Here is a 21,929-nt window from a genome sequence, read left to right on the forward strand (position 1 = left end):
CCCAGCTGTAACCTACTACTGATGAGCAAAACAAATTTCTTGAGATACTATGTTCAAACTCTTTTACCTTACTGCTCAATTTTCAATCGTCTCTGACTTTCGTAAGACTTATTGTTAAAAGAAATTCAGTCATAGAAGTGCAGAGCACAGCAGGTATCTGGTCTCAAAAGTATGTTCCATGTTGCTGTGTCTTTTAGGCTCTGTAAACAACATGTGAAAAGATTAAGATGCTTACAAAAGGCATCCAAAAGACCCAACATATCACATAAGTATTCTGAAAATCTGGTGGGGTGGGTTTTATACTTTCTGAATCATGGGCCCTGTACTGTCATATGCATGGAGGGTCTTCTGTCCACTACGAATTCACAGTCTGCACCCTTCTCCACCAGTTCTGTGTCCGCTCTTTTGCTAGTAAGAAAGAAATAGTTCTTTATTCCACAAATGGGTGATGATGATTTTTTCTTGATTCAGATTGCAAGTAAACCACATTTACATTTCTGTATGTGGACTTTGAGCTGTACTGGAGCTGAATGGATTCAGACTGGGAGAGTTTTGGTTTCTTTCTTGACACTGGAGTGTATTCTTTCCCATCCATATGCCACAGAGCATTTAATAGAGATAATGAAGTATTAATTAGAACAAGAATAGAATTCCAGCTCTCCCTTCTCCTAGGAAAGTGCTGTAGTCAGTAGAGCATGCAGTCATGAAAAGCATTACCATTTCCAGTCAATACTCAGCTACTCCACACAATGTGAAATAGCTCTGGGAGGATAGAATAGACTTCTGTTCCAGAACCAAGAACATGCATTTTTCCTTCAGGAGGTAGAACATGTGTGTTTAGATCATTCCTAGAAGACAAGGAACTAAATCTGTATCTCCTGTCTTCTGAATGTTGTGCCAATCTTGAGACAAGTGAAAAGGGCAAGAAAGGGTTTCTTTATCTGCTTCTTGTCTGCAGCCTAGTCTGACAGACACACATCATTTTCCCTTGGGAAAACACCAAGGTTCCCAAGAATCATAGTTAGGATTAATTTCATGACAAGTTTCAAGCCATCGGATTGAAGACGAGACATTTACAGGCATGTTCTGAATAAAACTTTAGGAAGCTTATTGTTCACCTGAAACATTGGCTGAGATGAGCAGTGTCTTCTGAATGAGCTGCCTCTTGAGCTGTGTTGTGCAGAGATTGCAAGGACTGTGGTTTCAGTGGCCTCTAAACAGAAAACCTAGATACTAGAAAATAAATTGAATAGTTCCTGCCTCCCTTGGATTTATTATTGTAGTGTCCTTGTAAACTGCAAGATGATACTCATGCCAATGATAGATAGCTAATATCAGAACTAAGAAAATCAAGATAAAAACATTTTTATAATTTTTTTTTTTCAGTTAGTGTAGACCTTGTTGAAATCACTGCAGTGAACTCCTATCATCTCTTCCACTCTGTTTGAGAGTAACAAGTACCTTGCTGGTATTTCCATCTACATTATGTTTTTACTGAAAGACAATTTATATAATTTACTTCCAGTAGACTTTTTATTGTATCCTCTTTAATGGTTGTATTTGTGTTAGGTTAAGAAATACTTAATGTTTAAGGCTGAGGATTCCTAATTTCTAATCTGTGGAATTTTTTTGTCATGTTTATATTACAGTGTTTACTAATTTCTGTAGATTTGAGAAATCTGAGTCTAATAGAGTACAAATACTGGTTTGGGGGTGAGGTATTTGCATGTGCGTGTGTTTCTTTTTTGTGTTTGTTTTTCATGTTTCTTTTTTTGTTTGCTTCTTAAAAATTCAGGAAGCACTGAAGAGTGTAAGAAGAACATTAAGAACGTAATTCCACATATAAACATTTAGTAGTCTCAAAACATAAAATCCCCAAACAATATTGAAGCCTATCTGTAGCCAACCCAAGTTTCTTAAATACTAAGCATGAGCAGATCTTTTAAGGAAATCCAGAATGTACAGCAGGATTTAACCAATTCTGAAGCTTTTTTCTCTCTCATAATCAAGTAGGAACGCCTGGCAGTGTAACAGCTGCCTATACATGTTTCAAAGCTGTGACAAATGAGGCTAAAGAAGGTACTCCAATTCATGATGTCTCAGGATAGGTGTGAATGGGATAAGAATCTTCCTGCCCAAGCTCTGGAGCAATTGAAGATCTGTTTTATGGTTGCAATACCTTCCTTAGCTGGGAGAATGTTAAAATCCCTCTGTAGCTCTATTACTGTATGTCAATATGCATATTTCAGATCTTAGACTCAACCTACTGGTAGTTTCTGATCATCAATTTTTGTTTCACTGCAAGACGGTCACTTGCCTCCCACAGATTCAGTGAGTTTATCTGCATCATTGTCTTGGTTTTTGTAGGCCATAGAAAGTGCTGACAGACTCCTGAAATGTGAAATAGATCTCTGTACTGCTTGCATCTTTCTTCAGAGGCAAACCACCCTCCTGCTTGGTTTTTTTCTTTCTTGTTTTTGGCCAACTAACATGTCATTCCATTTACAGCATTGATCTTTTGATCTTTACACGCGTATAAATTTCAGGTTTTTTTCTGTCCTGTAAAATACTTATTTTTTCGCAATACAGTGATGTGATAACTTTGTCCATCCTTCATGTATTTTAATAGCTGATATATGATGTAGGTTGGCTCCCCATCCATCCCCAGAAGGAGACCCAGCACATTCCTGCTGGTCACTGACAGAGGTGATGCCACCTCCTCGTCTCCCCTGCCTGTCCATCCAAAAGAGCCTGTATCTGTCCATTCCAGCACTCCAGCCATAGGAAACCTCACATCTCCCCGAAGCCAACACGATCATAGCCCTGTAGATGTGTGAATGTCTCTAACTCTTGTTTATTCCCAGTGCTGTGTGCATTTGCATAGAGTTGAGCCTCGATGAAGTCAGCTTACTGTCTAGAGTGGTTGGAATTCCTTTGTGCTGCTCTCCAGGTGCTCTTCAGGTCACTGTGATCCTTGTTCAGGCTCTGGGCATCTCTTGTTGTTCCTGACATCAAAATGGAAACTGGTAGGAGTGGGATGGATCAAGACTCTCCTCCCCTGGCAGCTTTAGTTTAAAGCCCTCTTCATCAGCTTAGCAAGCCTATGACCAAAAAGAGTCTTCCCCTTCTCTGGCAGAAGGACCCTATCAGCCCTGGTACAGAAATGATGGGCAAGTTACTTAATACATGCAAACATGGTTTAAATCATAAGTTCTTCCACAAAATCTTTATAAATCTAGCATTACTTCTGTTAGCATTTGTCCATTTTGACTATTTGAGGTTTAAACCCTGCAGGAAGAACTTCCCTTTCCACCTGTGTGTTTCTGTAGCACCAGCTGCACTGAGATCTCAGTTTCAGATATGGGTGTTTTGGGTTCTGTTTTTTTATATATAAAAATAATTGAACAGCTACATTTGTACAAATTAAGATATACTTTCCCTAGCAAAAGCTGTGTGCACTTGACATACATCAACTATCAGATGAATGGTTCTTTTAGAAGAAAAATATCCATATGCCATAAAAGAACAGAGGATCTAAAATACATACTAAAAAACATCCATCCGTTTTCAGCTTTCAACTGGCCAATTGCATAGATCAAAACAAGTGAAATATGAAGGGACCTGAAAACATTAGCTATGAGTTTGAATGCTTCTTATTTTATTACCTTCAGGTCAAAATGGACTGTCACATTAAGATGGAAAATAGACAAACCCTGAGAGCAATCTTCCTGCAATTTGACATATATTGGGCAAAAATCAAAGAGAACATTTGGTTTATTGTCAGGATGGTTGTATAGGAGATGTAGATGCAGACCATCAATAATGTCAGTATTATACCTTTTAACTGTAATATTGTAGGACTATTACAAACATATAGTAAAAAGATGAGGACTTCATCCTGTAACTAAAATACAAAAGGTACTGAATAGAGGCTGCTAGCTTTCCTTCTATTTATAGTATAATTGCAGCTGTTTTCGAGCAACCTATAACATGACAAGGAGTAAAAATTCAATGTCAGTAATATAATTTGGTATCCTATATCAGTGTTTCTTAGCAACAACCCAGTAATGTTCAGTCAAGGCCATGCTCAAATGAAGTAATACTGTATCAGTGGAGAATATTTTCAATGAAGGGTTATACTTCAGGTTTTTCACAGGAAAAATGTACAAGTTACAAGAACCTCGCTGTTCTGTGTTGAAAACAGGAATCACTGGGTTGCTCTGTTCCGTTTTAAACAATCTTCATATAATTCAGCTGTGGCAGTGTTCATTAAGCCAAACCCAAAAGTACTTCTGCTCTGTTTGTTCTAAAGGAAGGTTGTCTGTCCCGTCAAGGAGGCTGTCTTTCAGCTCCTGAGGTCTCGCTCAAGTAGCTCTTGGGACAGACACACAGTTTTGAACATGTATATGTATAAAGTAACATCTCAAGAAAGAAAAAAACTTTGGTGTTTTTTTTTTCCCATGTTAAGATACGATGTCTAAGATATGTTCACAACCCTTCTCTCTTAAATTTCAAGCCATTCCAGAAAACAGGTAAATTTTTAAAATTTCAGCATCCAGAGAGGAAAGAATTTAGTTAAATAATAAAAACAGAAGACAAGGAACAGGGAATATTAGAGAGTACTACTAATATCTTGATGTCATATTTTAATATTTTTATAACATTATGATTCTTTATTTATGACCCAAAAGACAAAGAACTGGGTGTGAACTAACACTATTCTGGCAGCAACTTGGATCAGGATCGAATTCCTTTCTGCTGCTCACAGATGTGCCTTCATGCAGGTTTGTATTACCTGAACCTCTCATCCCTGCATGGTCAGAACCAGAGAAAATGCATCTTCTGGACATTTTCATGCCAGATGTACTTTGTGCTTGAGGGAGATGCCTTCAGCTTTTGCTTTTCTGATCCAAGTATTAAGGAGATACACAATCTTAGTGCTTTTGAAATACCAACCTTTTGTGATAGAGGAGCATAAGTATAAAATAATTGGACTTCGATCAAAGAATGAGCCTCCCTTTGTCAGAACAAGTGCTTAATGTACACGTATATCATTTACTTCAAAATTATTTTTCCAGTCAGCTAACAATCATTTAAGGGCCATCAGAAGAGCTCAGCCTCTGAAAAAAACACATTTTGTGTCAAAGTGACAAAGAAGATAAAAGATAGAATAAATAGGGAGATAACATAGTGAGCAACCCCCATACATTATGAAAGTAGTAGGTATCCCTGGAATGGGAGATCTGTGCTCATGTTGGTTCAAACATGGCATTTACTTCATTACCTAACTCTCAGCATCTCAGATTTTCCAGGGGTGTGGAAATATTAAACTTTGCAGGGCAACATTTCTATCTCAACAGACCAATGAAATATGGAGTTCAAAACTAACCAAAAGAACAACTGAGAACACTTTGCAAATAGTATGATTTTTGGAATGGGCCTCTGGGCCAGTCTCATTGCATAGGCAACAGCTCTGCTTGCAAGAAATAAAATCCTGATGTCATTCAGAGGCTACTCAAGCAGTGATTGCAAAGATGAGGAGATTCATAAATTCTGGGAGAAAACGACCTATTTTTCTCAACTCCTCATATCAAAATAGAAGCAGCCAAACAATGGGCCCCTTAGAGGAAATAATTGCTTTGTGTCACACTGTGTAACCTGTTCCCTCTCCAAGGCCATGCAGGGGACATGTTGACATTGGTGGATACAGATAGGGCATATCTCCCTCACCCATGCTCTGGTCAGGTGGACAGAGACCAACTTTGGTCAGGAACCCTTGAACCCATGTAAACATGCCACAGAGCCCGAGGTGATATACTTTACCCCTTTCAAGAGTTTTACTTCAGGTCCAGCAGCACTCCAGCATTGCTGTGCAGCTTCTGAACGGGAACCACCTTCCATCTGTCAGGCCCCAAGCAGGCGCAGGACGGATACACGGCTCCGTGGCTGCCACAGGAAATATGCCATCAGTCTTGCCTGGAGCTGCGTAGTTAAGGTAGGAGGATGGAGATTTCCATAGGAAACCTGGACCTAATGGTGGTCAGCATTGGAGGCTGCAGGACAAAGCATGAAAAATCTCAACCCAGCATTTCTAGAAGAATGGACCCATCAGGAAACTTTCTTGTCTTGAGGGCTTGGCCAGGGGTACAGGATGGACTGTATTTCTGCAGTTTATCCCACTAAACCACAGTGTCTGATCTGACTTGCTGTTGGGACTGAGCCTAGCGTACACAGAGTGATTGCTTGTATCTGTCTTTCCCTTCTCCAATTCTAAAATGCTCTTTTTCCCTTCTCTTCTGCACTGCAGATGGTGAGAAAAGGAAATGGGATCGGAGGGGGGAAGATTTAATGAATCTACAAAACACAAAGTATCTCTGTAGATCAAAATATATTTGTTTTCAGAACAATACAAGAAGCTGAAAAACAGGTCTTTAAATTCTGTTTTTCTGTGACAATCCTGTGATATGCCTAGAAGTCTGGCATTTGATTTTTACAATTTCTTTTTTCCTCTTTCTTCACTGAAAGTTCCCTTTGGAGAAAATAATTTCAGATTTATGTTTGTGCATAACAGTTTATTCTAGGATCAGCAGCAAAAAAAAAAAAAAAAGTGATGTGTGGTATTACTTTCAGAAGAAAACTAGATGAAATGTGTACCATTTAAAATTACATTTGTCTGCTTGGTAAACAGCACAAGCAACCTCTCAGTTATCTCATAATTGCATTCCACTTTGCACAGAGACAACAGTGATTAAATAGATGGTGTGATAATATTGCATTTGAGGAAACAAATTTAGCATTTTACCTGATAATTACATAATCTTAAAATTGTTTTCTCTAAATGGCAGTGTTAGTTCCAAGACTTAACTAATCTTGAACTAACATAGGAACCAACTGGGGATCCTATTGCCTTTGCTAAGGTCCATGGTGGGGCTTCACAGGTGTAGTACACTTGACATAAGGTAAATCCAGTTCTCCCATAAATGGTCACTGTTGAAACATGAGGCATGTTGAGGAATGCTGTGAATTTCTCTGTTTAATCAGTCGTACTGCTCTGTGTAAAAACCCTGGCAGCACTACAGCACATCCACATTTTTAAACATTACTAGAGTATTTTCATCTTAGGTATATAGAAGCTGTAGTTTCACTACACACTGAAAATAGGAGTACCTGGGTTTCATGAAGGTCTTGTGACATGTCTGTTCAATCCAATATTTCAAGTGTAATGTGCTTTTTAAGTATTTTTAGATCTAAATTTCCCATCTTAACAACTTTCTATGTCAGAAAGAAATTTTGGAGAGATAGACAGGGAGAAGAGAGGTTCTATTTGGGTAAAAATATTTAAAAAAAAAATATCTGATTTCCTACAAAATAAAACACAAACATTTAATTTTGAATCAACAAGAAATGTTTCAAAATCTGTATCCACAATCTTAACAACTTGTTTTATCACCTATCTACTTAGTTCCTTTTATAAAACATTCTGTGGGGTTTTTTTTCCTTTTTGTAAAAAAGTGAATCAGTCTATAAACACATAATGTCATCCCAAATTAAAATTGTTAAAAGGCATGGTTTAGGCATGTTGAAATCAAATATTACATTTGTGGCAATTTCAAATTTTCTTTCATGTTTCTTTTGCCAATCAAAATTGTTTATTGAAATAATCTCATTTTCATTAATAATTCAAGTCTAGATTTGATTTATTTACCAACAAAATTATTAAAATTACTTAGCTACAGTTATAAACAACTGATGCTCTCTGTAGAAACTGAAACTGGTTTTGATGGGATTTAGTTTAAGTCACTTTATCTCAGAATTGTTAATTTTTAGAAGAGTTGGTAAATCTGAAGTATTTGGGATTTCTCATCATGAAGAGCTACATTCTATCAGAACTCTAATTTTAACTCTATTTATGGATTCTCTCATTATACTATCAAATACATTTATAAGACATCTGCCGTAAAATCAGAATTGAACTCTTTGGGAGATTTTACACATCAAGTGTAAAATATAGTATCCTAAAAGATACACAGAATCACTTTTTGTAATCTTCATGTTTTTGTAATCATCAAGTCCCTTGAAACCTTCATAATCTACACCAGTTATTTCTGACTTCAGTGATGTAGGTTGTCCTTATTATTCTTGTCTACAGTGAGGCTAAAATGGTGAAACCAAATCTGTGTAATCTGTGTTGCTTCTGTACACTCAGCACTGCAGTCTGTGCAACTCCTAGTGGAATTCCTAAAACCCCTTAGTTTGCATTTTACCAGGCTTTAGGGATATGATCTTAAAATTTTGTCACAATTTTCAGCAAATTCCACAAATGGAATATGCTTTGAGTATACCAAAATGTTAGAGACTCAGTTAGTAATCTTCACATTACCACATAGTTTTCTTTAGCTGAGGTTTGGAAAGGATATTGAGAATTTTCCCAGAGCTTAATAATACTTGAACAACAAGGAAGTGGCATCAGATTATGATATTTTTTGAAGCAATATTCAGGTATTGATTTGCTAGAATGAAACTTTAAACACCTGTGTTTGATTTAGTTATCATCTCAGAAATAATTAGTAGGTTTAATTTTCCAGAGCAAAATAACTTGCATTAAAATTATAAATACCAGTTTATCTTAACTACAAGCCTACATAATGCTACACTACTACCAGAACACTTTCAGTGCTCAGCAAGCTGATACGACATTTGTCATTAAGTGGTGACATTATTTTATCTCTAATTAAAATAGCTAATGCATTGGATGTCCTTCTCTGTGCTTCTTCAGTTGCTCTTAGCAAGTTACAAAAACTGGTATCTAGTAAATCATTGGATCTGACTGCTCTGTGGTGCTTGGTATCAGAGAACTCCCACATCCCAAACTGTTAGTTCCATCCTATGTGACCTCTGGCACCCAATGTGACAGAGCAGCATTGCAATCGTGAGAACACAGAGTAGAAGGCAGTCCCTGCTCCAAAGAGCCTATATTATAGGAAGAGGAAGGGGTGTGCAATGAATCAGTGATTGATCCAAAGTCAAGTATATATCTACTGGAAAATTCAGGAGTTTCCTATTTGCCCCAGTAACTAATTTTTTTTTAACTCATTGTCCTCTGTTTTTACTGCTATTCGAAGTAATTTCTTCTGAAACAGGAGTACTCGTCAAATGGAAAGGCCATAGTGCTTGGACATCTCTTAAGTGCTTTGTTAAGCTCTTTAATCCTATTTTACATGTTTAATCTTAAAATTGAGATATAATTAAAAAATGAATGTATGCAATGAAATGCAATCAGACAAACAGGCATCAGCGAATTTAGCAATGCATGAACTCTTGATTCTAAATTAAAATTGAACATTTGCTTCCATTTTGGGGTAGAAAGATAGTATAGAAACATGATATATGAACTTCCAGTGAGGAAGAAATGGTATTTTTAGGACACCTGATTATGAAGCCATTTTTCTGCCTAAATCTCATCTGTGGTATTTCAATATCTGATGCCATTCTCTTCTCTCTCTCTGTACACATGCGATGCCAGAACAAACAAATGCCATTGATTTTTTCTGCACTATATAGCTGGTGGTGTCTGTGTAGTTATCTCTTCTGCTAATATAAACTAGCCATTTACTATACTGCAAAGAAAAAACACAGATGTGGATCTCAAAGTCTGTGACTCTGCTTGCAGTGAGTTGAGATAAGAAATAATCCAGGAACACCATAATGGAAGAACTAGAGAAAAGAATGGGACAGACTGAAGACAGAAAGAGATGTCCATGTCACTGCTGGACAAGAACATTTCTAACTGCTTGCAGTGATTAAGAAAAGACTGTAACTGGGGCAGGATATTACAAAGATGTAGAACTGGTATGCACAAATGAATGAGTTTTAATCACAAATTTCATTCTTTAGGTTACAATAATCTGCAGTTGATGAGTGACAGACAAAGGCACCTACAGTATTGTTGGTTAGCTTTTCACAGAAATAACATGAATTAGTCAACCTAATTCAAGCATATTACAATTTCTTAGTTTTAGAGGAAATAATAATATTTTAATTTAGCCTGACTATTCAGGAAATAGTGTTATACCAGCCTTTGTTAATCTTCAAAAGACTGATTTTCTTGTTATTTTATCTAATGCAGAAGTGTCTTCAGCTGCAACTGAAGCTTTCACTCAGCTATGGCTTAGCCCATTTGTATTTGTGCTCAGTACTGTCATCAGGTTAAATATTACCTCTTCTTATAATCAGCAACATTTTTTACCCTCCTGATGACCTCCCCTTCTTCCCAAGACTACAAATATGCAAAACGTAATCTTGTAATCTCAGATAATTGGAGTAATTGGCTCCAGTGTGGTTGAGGACTGAGAAGGATCACGCAAAACCAAAAAAATATAAGCATGCCTCTTCTCTGTATGTAATCCACAGAACAAAATAACATGAATGTAATATGCACAGTAAAAGAAAATTGTGCTGCTTGAAATATATCTTTGTATTTATTCCTAACATGTAAAGACGGGAACATACTTATTAGGGAAACGCAAACGTTAATTTTTAAAGTTTTTTGAAAGATCAAGTATACAAACAGAAGTTCTTTGTATTCTGTAAGAGTTTAAGACAGCTTCAAAACATCTTCAGACAATATATTAAGCACATTTTTCTGATGTGCAGTATGGCTTTTTAGTATCTCTGAAGGACCTTGAGATGATTTTTTTAAATAGCACAATAATGGAAAAGTGTGTCTCATTCTCAGTGCAGTTTCCTTATCATTTATTGTTCCTCAAATAGTTAAGAAAATATATTAGTGTTCACTTAATAGTCCTGACTACATGACTGATAAGACACTTTGTGAGTCTACAGAAGGTTTATGGCCCCCCCAGCTAAGTTAGATTGTCCCCACTCCACATACACAGCCACAATCACAGCTACTCTCAACCTTCAAGAGGTGGGTCCATATGGCACAGCAAAGGGCATCTACCAAAAAATAGCACAAATGTGTTTCATTAGCTTATTAGCGATGTCGGTGTTTCAGAGCAGTGATGGACTGATCACGAAACCTTGGCCTACCTGGGGAGTTGAACTCTTTCACCTGAAGCTGGCATCTTTATTTCTTCACTACCAGCCAAAAGGCTGCCTGTAAAGTGGGGGAGTCCGCAGACAGTAATACCCTAAGTATGCCTGCTTATGAAGTAACCTAAGCCCTAGGTTTTATTCTACCTTATTTCTTGTATTTGTTTCTAGTGAGTACTATCGCAGTGTTAATCACTTTTAAATTTTCTCCACTAAGATTTTAGAAGATATAAAATCTCCAGCCAGGAAGAAAGTAAAACCCTGTGCTTAATCTCAGAGTAGTAACTGTCCTACAGGCAGCTCAGCTCTCCTGCTGATCCTGTGATGGGTCAGACCCTTGTATGCATTGCACAGCAGCAACCATGTCACACTTACCAGAGGGGGAAACACATGTCTGCAAAACAGTCACCAAGTCAGCACACATTAAAACAAATTCTGTCTTCAAAAGTTGTATGTATTTAATCCGTGCTTATAAATACAATATATTTTTTCTGTTTTGAAAAAACCAAACCAAACCAAAACCAAAACAAAAAAACCCACCCAACCGGAAAACTTTGCTGATCTCTGTAGTATTTTTTATATATGAAACACATCAACTGTTTACTGCACAAAGCTATGCTATGTGTAGGTTAGGCAGAGAAGATAGTGATAGCACCTGCCATCCATTTCTCTATGCAGTGTTTTATTGTCTGAGGTCATTTAAGCTCCTAGACAAGATGACGTTTTTGCAATATTGTCAAAATGATAGAAAGGGAGATGCCAAGATGCGCACTGCAATTTATTCATAAAATCCTAGTGATGTCATTGCTTAGCAGTACACCACATCTTTTGCCCTGCTATCTGCCTGAAAAGTTCCTCCTTCAGACATCATGTAAAAATATTAATTTGTCGGCATTCAGATATTTTGCCATGTAACAGGTGTAGCGTTAAAGGATCAACAAGTGTGAGTTTAAATAACACACTATGGCAATTATTCCTATTGATTGCAAGAACCCTTTAGGATCCTTCTTTTAATTAGTGCTGCAGTTGTTCCACTGACTTGAGAGTTGTTATGACAATATTAATGGTTGCAATTGAATAGAAACCATTTGTAGTGGAGAAATACACTCATCTGGTCTTGCCCTACTTTTATTACATGAGTACAAGTACTACTCAAACATCTGCAAAATCTTGCAAGAAAAAACGTGCTCATATGTGAAAAATCCCTGTCATCCAAAGGGTGCAGTTTGGTGCTGCTGACATGCCAGCATGTTGACTCTGAAGTTGTCTCAAAATGTTTTTTGGAAAAGAAATACAAGTCCTTTCTGCTATACGTGATAGGAAAAAAAAGATCACTGAATACTTTTTATTACACAATTAATAATGTTACTTTGATAATTACAACAGCAGTATAACTGGCATACATAGGTTGAATTTTCTTCTAAACCTTGATAATTGAATTTTCTTCTAAACCTTGAAATATTTTCTTCTAAACCTGGAGAACTGGAAGAAAGCTTTAAATTAAGTCTTTGAAGCAGAAGTACTTAAAAAAAAAAATTAGCTGTCTTGAAATTCCCTCTTCTGGTTTCACCAGGGACTAATATATTGTGTGGTTATAGACATACAGTAACTGAATATTCAGATACAAACTCACTTGGACATTACAAGGCCCAAATTCAGCTTGATCATAAGGATTGCAAAGTTTGGGCAACATTTGTGTTTTAGGTGTAAATGGGCAGCAACTGTTCATAGTATGACACTGACATATATATGTACGATAAGAACCATTCATTTTAATAGACGTTCTTTTGAATGTCTTGTCAGGTGAATATTGTATGACATCTAATGGAGAATTATGCAGATTAAATTCAAAGAGGAGGATAGAAAGCAAGTCCTTTTTCATCCCTAATAACTCTCTGGACACTTTTTTTGTCTTTAAACCAAGATTCTTTTAATGAGGTCAAGCAATCATTGGTGTAAGCAGAATAGTAAAGTTAGTCAAATATAAATGTCTCTGGTGCTGTAAAGTGTGTAAGTAAGAAAATGTTTTAAAGCAAATAGAAACATACTAAGTAATATTTTCTATGTAATTATTAGTAGCAACATGTTTCTATAAAAATAGCATTAAATGTTCAATATATTAATACTGCATATTATATATGTTACATATATCATTACATAGCAACATAATAATTAATTGAAATGGCTATATGAGGTAAAGGTATATGAATTAGACAGTTAAACTATGCAGCATTTTTGGTTAAGAGATTATATGTAAAGGTGCACCTTTTTTTTTTCTGTATAATACTGATTACTTACTCTGAATTGGTGAAAGTTAAGAAGAGCCAAAATTAAGGCTGTTTAACATTTATCTCATCCAGTGTAGTACAGTGATAAAGAATGTGATTTGGCAAAACACAAGGACTGCTGTTTTTCAGCTGAACCCTTAGGTGTTCAGAGGAAAAAATTTCGGACCTCATCCTTAGTCCCCCAGAATGGGTACTTCTGTGCTGTGAATGCAAAGTGTTAAGTAGATGACATAATGTCACAATACTTATTTTTGTCACTCGCGTGACCTTGTCATGCATACTGTATGTAATCTGAACCTCGTATCCAAAATGAAATGAGTTATTCTCTCTGATGCTTCTTACCATAGGATATGAGTAGCCTACACCACCAATGAGTTGGCCATCTCAGCTGCCTGATTTGGTATTTTGTAAACTTTATAAATATTTATCCCAGCATTTACAGAAGCAGCCTCTAAACTAAGTGCTTCATTACCTGTGTTCTTCACTGGAGACGCCTGAACTCTGCCTGATAGCCACCCACCACTCATGGCATCTGCTGGCTTCAGCTGTACTGGCTCATCAGTATCCAGAAAGTCAGACTCTGGTTGTCTTGAGCTGGAGACCCAGAACACAGGGAACATATCCATAGTGGTCCAGTGTGGTTGTTTTTTTAGTATAAAATGAAAATCCACAAATCTGCAGACTGGAATCAATGTGCACCACAGTCTGCACTAATCCCCATTTTAGTAAGTTTATAGCTATCTGTTTAAATCCCTGTTGTTAACCTCATCCCTTGAAATACTGCATGAAATTTTTTATTTTCTTAAAGAAAATAGTGCAATCCTTTCCTAGGGACCGGGTGTGCCATTCAAGTTGAATTCTTTACATAATATAATGGCCAGTCTTCGCGAGCGAAGATCTGGGGAAGGTCTTTCCACCTTCCAGCCTGCGCATTGGATATGCATCCTGTAAATGGCAGTCTGTCAGTCTTCTCATGCATAACACCAAAAGACACAAAATTCAAGAGAGCTGCTGTGATTAATATCTATTTACTTATTATGTGAGCAGAAGTCAACAAACATATACTTTAATAAAGATTTTTTTTCTGCATTAAACCAATGTGAAGAGTCAAAATATTTTCATTTTCTATTGGAGGAATCATGATTGCCTCTAGGTTCTCGTGAATATCACTTCCATAGAAAATGCACTTGATTATAAAAGATTATAAATAGATTAGAAAGAAAATGTTTTTTCAGGGGACAGGTCTGACAGAACTTTGTTTTACATCCCCTTTTAGTTGAAGATGAAGTAACTACATTTTAATTTTTCATCTTTGACAAAAATAGTACTTTAAGATTTTCTCCTGGTTTTCCTTTTGCTTTTACTGAGGTTTTTTTTTTTTTTTTTTTTAGTTAATACACTGTCTACCTTCATGGGTTTTTTAATCTGTTAGCCTGAAAACTACTAGGATCTGTATTTCTGACAACAGTCAAATATCAGTTATCTGGATTACAGATTATTTATGTGAATTATGGAAAGACTGTTAAGATCTAGCATAAGCGCAGTTTCACTTTATCTCACACCAGTTTACCTCCTGGACCAGTGTGACCACCATCCTGCAGCTAAAAAGGTGGAAACAAAAAATCCTGACAGCTTCAACCTGGTTTCCAGCAAGCCCATCCAGGTCAGATGCTTCCTGATCTCAGTTTTGCAGAGCAGGACTCCTGGGGAGTACCATGTGGAAATACACTCCACCTCAAAGCTCTCTGTGTCCCAGAATCTTGTGAGGTTCAATGCAAACCCATGTGAACACCTGGACCTGCCTGAGCTTAGTACAGTGTTGAGTCCAGCAACAAGTCAGAACCTAGCAGAGTAATCCTGGTGGACAGGGCTGGCTCCTGCCATCTTCCATGTCCTTTCTCCTCTGAAGACTCATTCCATGCTCCTCCTCATGGTACTTAGCACTTTCTGACTTTTAGGAGGAACTGCTGCCTTCAATACAGCACCAGGGCACATGCTAGATCTTATATTTTCACTGTGTCATGCAATGCCAAAGGCAACAAGCCCATACAGAGCACCACAGATAGCACATAAGTGCATTACAGTTGCTCTGTGCAAGGTAGATGAGGTGAAATCTTGTTAGTCATTAAGCTAAAGCTAAAAAAGACTATTTGTTTCCTGGTGGAGACATTGGTGATACTTTGCGCTACATTCTCTCTGAGCTATACATCCTCCCTGCAGTGCACTCCTGCAAATACCTTTCTTTTTGACCAGTAAATTATAAAAGGTGTGGCTACATATTCTGAATGTATTCCATGTCTAACTTACATGCGAAGAATCACGATTCAAAGATGCCTACATTTCTCCACAGGCTGTTACAGAGAATTTAGACTCTTGAATGTAGGTGTTGGGTATCAAGCAAGCATTCAAAGTATTTGAAAATTGATGGTGTATGTGTTTAGCGGGATGGGGTTCAAATCACACTATGCCCTTGTATTCTATTACCCAGAAAATTACTTCAGAAATATTTATATGAAATTTATTAGAAGAAAAATTCAACGTTGAAAGAAAATTTTAGCTCACCGTTCTCCTTACTTGAGATGTTCTTCAGTGCAAAGTAAACAGAAGTAGAAATACTTTGCAGCTACCAAAGTAATCTGAGCAGGGACCCGTCCAAGAGAAGAGTCCACAAGTCTTGGCATTTGTTGACATAGAGGAGAAGTGAACAGCTGTACCAGACGTGACTTATATGCAAGATGTGCACTAATTTAGGATAATTTTATTAGAGAAAAAAAAAATTATCAAGTTGAAGTGATTGTAGGACTGCAGCTTATGACAGAAACAAAATCTTTGACAAATATTCCCATAGACAAATGTTGCTCTGGCATCAACTGCAGCCAGCAACGGTAGGGTGAAAGATCTGAAGACAAACAAAAATCATGGCCAATACTGTCCATTTTTGAAGAGTAAGTTTTTTTCCTCCAAGAGTTAAGCACTGAAATAGTCTCCTGGAAAGTCTAAAAGAGCTCACATATTGAAGACCAACAGCAGTTGGGGAAGTGCTCTGGTAATGATGACAGATGTGGGTAGGAAGGCAGCAATAGTGGTGGTAGAGTTGAAGAGCAGCGATACAAATATACCTTTTACCCAGCAATACATGCCCCCTGGAGTTCCACATACTGCAGAGCCTGACTATTTCATATACTTCTTAGCTTGGATAAAGAGGTTAGTCTACATATGGACTGCTGCCACGAACCTGAGAGAAGGTTAGTAATAATGACATAACTTATTTTGTAGATTAATTTTTTATCTCTTACTGATTTATTGTTTTATTATGTTTCTTCATTCTCTTATTGAAGTTATGTTTGTTCAAATTACTTTGACCAGTGCAGGTACTCCTCACTCTTTTGTACCTTATTTCTCAGGTCTTAAAGTACAGTTTCTTAAGCTTTCAGAAGGAACTGATATAGCTTGTATTGTCTTCTTGTAAGTGTTAATGAGCATAGTCAGTTTATAATTATTTACTGTCTAGCCAGCCATAAACTTCCATCTCATCTTTATCTTCCATGAAAAGACCTAGAATTGAGCTCAATACCTTCAATGTCAAATTACTTCTTTGCATTTTTAGAGACTTTTATTGCACAGATCTTGCACAGTTTCTTCTCAGATGAGATCTCTGTGGTTGCAGCATGGATTGTTGGTCTGAGCTGTATTTATCGTTGTAGTACTTTCCCCTGCATTTGCAACTGTTTTCCTGGCTGTGTGATTTTGTGGCTGGATCCAACCCCACTGAAATCCGTATAAAGGTTTTTTGACTGGTGGGAACTTGGACCTTATCTTGCAGCCTGGAAACCAGCTAGTCAAATATACAGTCAAAAATACTGAAAAATACAGGGGTGTTTTGAAGTACCTGCATAATGCCTGCTAAATTAAGATGAATTAATCTGACAGGAAGATGGATTTCTTTCTGATAAAAGGGTTAAGTAATCCTTTCACAATATTCCTTCAAGGCTTTTTATGGGGATGTTTTGTATTGCACCCATTCAAGTTACCCTGGATCACTTAATTAGTATTTACATTGATCCTCAAGCCAGAGTATTATGGATGTGGTTAAAGGAAAACATGCCGTGTTTGGATATCAATCCAGACAGAAGCAGTATTATATGGGGGAAGTCAAGTTCTGAAATAAAAAACCAACATAGGGGCAGTAATATTACTGGTCAAGATTGAAAATGAGCATGCATATTTAGTGAGTATGTTCAGCATGATTTAGAGAGTGTGTTAAGATACTAAAAGGCAGCATCAAGAACAACTATTCATCTCTTCATTTCTGAGCAAGTCCTTGCTATTTACATTGTTGTTACAAGGTGTAGCTTGTCCATATCTCCCGAAGAGTGTTTGAGAGAACATACGGAAATTTCCAGAGGATAAAATCTGCTTTAGCTCAAGCTAATGGATGGGAGTTCTTACAGCATATTAATCTTGTAGAAATTAATAATTTGTCTATACAGCTCTTCTAGCACCTGACTTCCACTGGAGAATCCTTAGAAGCATCCCTACAAGGCAAGATAAGTCACTGACTGTGGAGATTTCGTAAGCGCATTTCAAATCTCACTCATATGCTTTTTTGTTGCCTTCTTTTGTATTGAATTCTAGTTTCTGAAACAGATAGCTTTAGATTTGTATGTGAGACTAAGAAAAAAAGAGTCATTGCCTGTTGTCCCTAAGGAAAGAGAAGCTTCTGTTCTTGCAATGTTGTGTTTTTCTTGCTGTGCAGAAGGCTTACTGTAAAATTGAACCTAGGAGTACTAAGAACTCAGTACCTGAAAAGATGCAGCTGTAGATATAGAGATTTCAGGAAATATGAGTGTGCATATTCTGAATAGGAAACAGCACAGGAATGCATAGACAAACTGAGGTTAGGATAGCCTCAATGAAAAGAATAGCACAGGAATCAGGGTTTTCTTTTACCAGGCCTTTTACTGCCACGGAAGACTAACAGAAGAGATTTTTTTTTTTCCTTTGACTAACATGACAGCAAGGTTGATATTCCCACTACTCTTCCTCTGAAAAAACCAAACCAAACCAAAGCAAAAAAAACCAACAAAACACAAATAACCAGACCTCCTGACATTTGTACTGAGGAACAGTTTCTAACAGAATCTCTTTTGAAAATGTTTGCAAGCTGACTTCTTAAAAGACTCTTTTTACCCAACATCTGAAGGTCATGAATCAGAAATTTATACGTTGATTGCTTTATTTAATTCAGTGGTTGATTTCTGAAAATTAATTTCACTGACTTTCAAGACTAAGCATTCAAAACTACAAAAACTTCAATTCAAAGGTTCAGCCTTTTTTTCCTGCAGTTGGCACATGTATGACATATGAGTCTGACTTTGAATAACTTTTAACTTCTCCAGAGCGTGTTTTGGTTTGGGGAATGGTGTATTTTTGTTTGTTTGTTTGGGGTTGTTTCACTTCTGTCAAAGGCTCTTGGGATTTATGTCTTAAAATAAGCTAAACAGTCTCTGTACTATTTTAACCAATTATAAAGACAGTTCATGTATGTGCCACCCAGTAAAATCCCAAATGTAACAGTCCCCATTGCAACAGTCAAGTGCTTTCTTTCATATACAACTTTCTGTCCTTCCAGCTGAGAACTTAGAGGTTTACTTACTGAATTTACTTATTAATCAAATATATTTGTATTTTGTGCTCAGAACCTTACTGTTCATCTGAGCAGCCATATTCAACATGGGCACCTGGAAAGGACTGTCACTGTATTGCCGTAATTTTTGATGCACAGTATTTTCAAGAGGAAATGCCTAGAATCTCTCATAACTCTCCAAAAAACCCAGCTTGCCCAATCTCAATCTTATTATTAGCAGTAAATCAGTTTTTCAACCTTTTTTTAGTTAGGGAAGATTACTATGGTCCAGTCATGAGACTGCTGCTATTGCTACCTTGGAAATTACTACTGTCATAAGATTGCAATGACACCATGAGGCTGGTGTTCCTGTGTAAGTCCTCATGCTGGAACCAAGGGATGTCTGCCTTGCCTCTACTCTCAAAATCTACCTCAAAAGGGGAAAAATTGTTAAATGTTTAAATCTTGAAAATTAATGGTGTACCTCAAGATAGTTTATGGCCTAGTTTTAGTTTACAGTGTGGTACACTTTTAATGGCAATTATAAATGTCAAGTGATCAGTTTTCAAGGTGTGCTAGAGATTGCCTGTGACTTTAACCTACAGTTCTCAGCTGGTGTTCTAGAGTCATCTGCTCTTTACAAACCTGGTCTGTATATTTGCTTATGCATTTGCACTTAGTCATTGACTTACAATGACAGTGCAGTGGAAGTAGCTCTGTCATTGCCAAGTGCATCCTCTTTGCTTAGAGATCAACCAGTTTTAAAAGAAAACAAGCCAATAAAATTACAATTATTCCTTTTTGTAATTTCTTAAATGATGGTTTGAATATCTTTCCAGCTTCTTTTTTAAAATGAGAGGCACCTTCTTGGTCTTTTACCAATACATGCAAAGGAAAAGAAGTCCTTCTTTAGAGTAGAGAATATGCCAGTTTCCCCTTGAAACGAAGTACAGGAAGGAGGAAATATTAATAGGAAAAATTAACCAACACCTTTGGTAATATTTTGGGCTGCAAAATACTCATGCCCAATTCCCTGAATATAAACTACTTCCTCTGCAGTTTTCAGCAAGAAATTCAGGATGGGACCTAACTCATGTTTTGATGTTCTAGTTTCCACAGTTATTAAGAGTCTCTCCACAGGCAGTAGGGATATACAAACATGTCCAGAGGATGAAACTTTTTAAATCTCACCCTCTGGAGATCTCAGTTCCCATCTATGCACAGGGAGAGAGGACTTTGCTGCATCGGAAATGTATTCCTCATGAGGTTAAGTGCACTGAAAAATGTTAGGCATTTGCACTTTGACACTACAGCTGTGTCAGTGCTGGAGACAGACCGCATTACGGAGGCTTTGCAACAAAAATATCAGAAAACTTACTGTGTTGGGGTAACTGTGTGATAGGGAACAGAGTTTGTCCTAGCCCATGCTCCTGAAATTTCCTTAGGCATTAGTGATGGCTGAAGATCCAGAGGCTATGAGGATGGTAATTACTTCCTTCAGATAGTGAAGAACTGAGAGCCTTTTTGTGCTCAGAGATGAGCAGAGCTCTGAAAGGCAGATGAATTCAAGCAGAACGTTAAAATGGAAAACAAATGGTCGTGCCAAATAATCATATGCACTAATGAGGGTTTCAGTAAGATGAGTAGAAAGCAAGAATTACTGAAGAGCAAACAACTCTTCACTACAAAGACAAGTACATTCCCTGTAAAGGCCTGACTCTCAGAGGCGTCTGGAGCGAATACAGTCTTTGAAGACTGCCTAAGAAATCAGTGCTCAAAGTTCACAGGCTGACTTAATCAAAGCAAGTCTCCCATTAACACCTCCTTCACATCCCAAGTGTTTTGTACCTCAAGGCATATCACCTTTCTGCACACAGAAAAGGCTTTTCTCTATAATTTTGTTAGTGATGAGTAATTTTATTACAAAACTACAATCAGAAAGCCATTTAGCCTCACTTCTTTTCTAATGTAGGCTTTTTGTGGTGGGCTCTGAGTTTTGTTTTGTTTGATCTTCTTCAGGCTGAGGATAGGATCTGTGTTATGGACCACTGTGTTCATTTCTATTGTCCATTCTGCGTCACTTCCTGAATCTTAAGGCAGGGTTCTCCTCACCATGGAGGGAGTCAAAGACCTGTCTGGTCAGAGGGGATGAAAAACTCTTTTGCACTGACAGAGCAATGGGACTCTGCATAGAGCATCCTACACTGAAACCTATTGTCCTAGAGCTCAGATGCTAATGGAATATTACTGGCCAGAGCCAAATGCTGTTAGTGGTGATGTGGGGCATAAGTGTGAATAGAACTCACCTCCAAAGTTACCTAACACTTGGGAAAGGAGGAAGGGTGAATTGAATCACCCAACCCAGTGGAGTCAAATCCAAAAATTATGTTTGTTGAAGTTAAACAGTCAGCTGCCACACATGCACATTTGAGGCCTTCTCCCTCACCAGGAGCTTTAACCATTCCCTCACAGTAACTCTCAGAGTTGCTGCAGTACCATCATGTGGAATAGCTTCTGGTAGGGAAAAAGAGGGAGATGATCAACAAGTAGCTAGCTGGAGAAACAAGACCTTTGTTGAAATGGCCTTGAGGTGCCTTTCTCACACAACAGAGTCTGGCAAAGATGCACTCATGCTACTCCCAGCTTCTGCCCAGATGACAATCAGGGATCATGTCACAAACCCTGGTGACCTGGGAGGTCTGCTGGTATTTATCACCCCAGTGGACAGCCCAAAGAATTAAGTAGCTCTGGGGTGAAGCTGCAGCACAGTAGGTTCATTAACTTATTGTGAAATAAGCAGAATGTTATGGAATAGCACAGAAAATCAGCAGAGGATACACAGGACCAACATTCCCTTTGTCCCTGCAGGCAGGATCATCAGGTCATGGTATACCTTTAGTAAGTCTTGCTGCTTCCACCAACTGGTACATATCAGCTCTAATTCCCTTGTTTAACCAGTTTTG

The 21,929-nt window shown here is 37.5% G+C and overlaps 1 protein-coding gene across 2 annotated transcripts in view; it reads left to right on the forward strand.

Annotated features, from left to right (window-relative positions):
- Positions 1 to 5,833: 5,833 nt before the first annotated feature.
- Positions 5,834 to 21,929, forward strand: part of GHR (growth hormone receptor) — a 155,550-nt gene continuing 139,454 nt past the window's right edge. Inside the window, exon 1 of one of the 2 annotated variants that reach the window (XM_050328481.1) lies at positions 5,834 to 5,995. The gene's annotated coding sequence lies outside the window, so the exon portion shown is untranslated. The remainder of the gene's footprint in view (positions 5,996 to 21,929) is intronic. The other variant, XM_050328483.1, reaches the window with a different exon arrangement.

The sequence above is a fragment of the Myiozetetes cayanensis genome, unplaced genomic scaffold, assembly GCF_022539395.1.
Source record: "Myiozetetes cayanensis isolate MyiCay16 unplaced genomic scaffold, myiCay2020 scf4, whole genome shotgun sequence".
Classification (NCBI taxonomy): domain Eukaryota; kingdom Metazoa; phylum Chordata; class Aves; order Passeriformes; family Tyrannidae; genus Myiozetetes; species Myiozetetes cayanensis.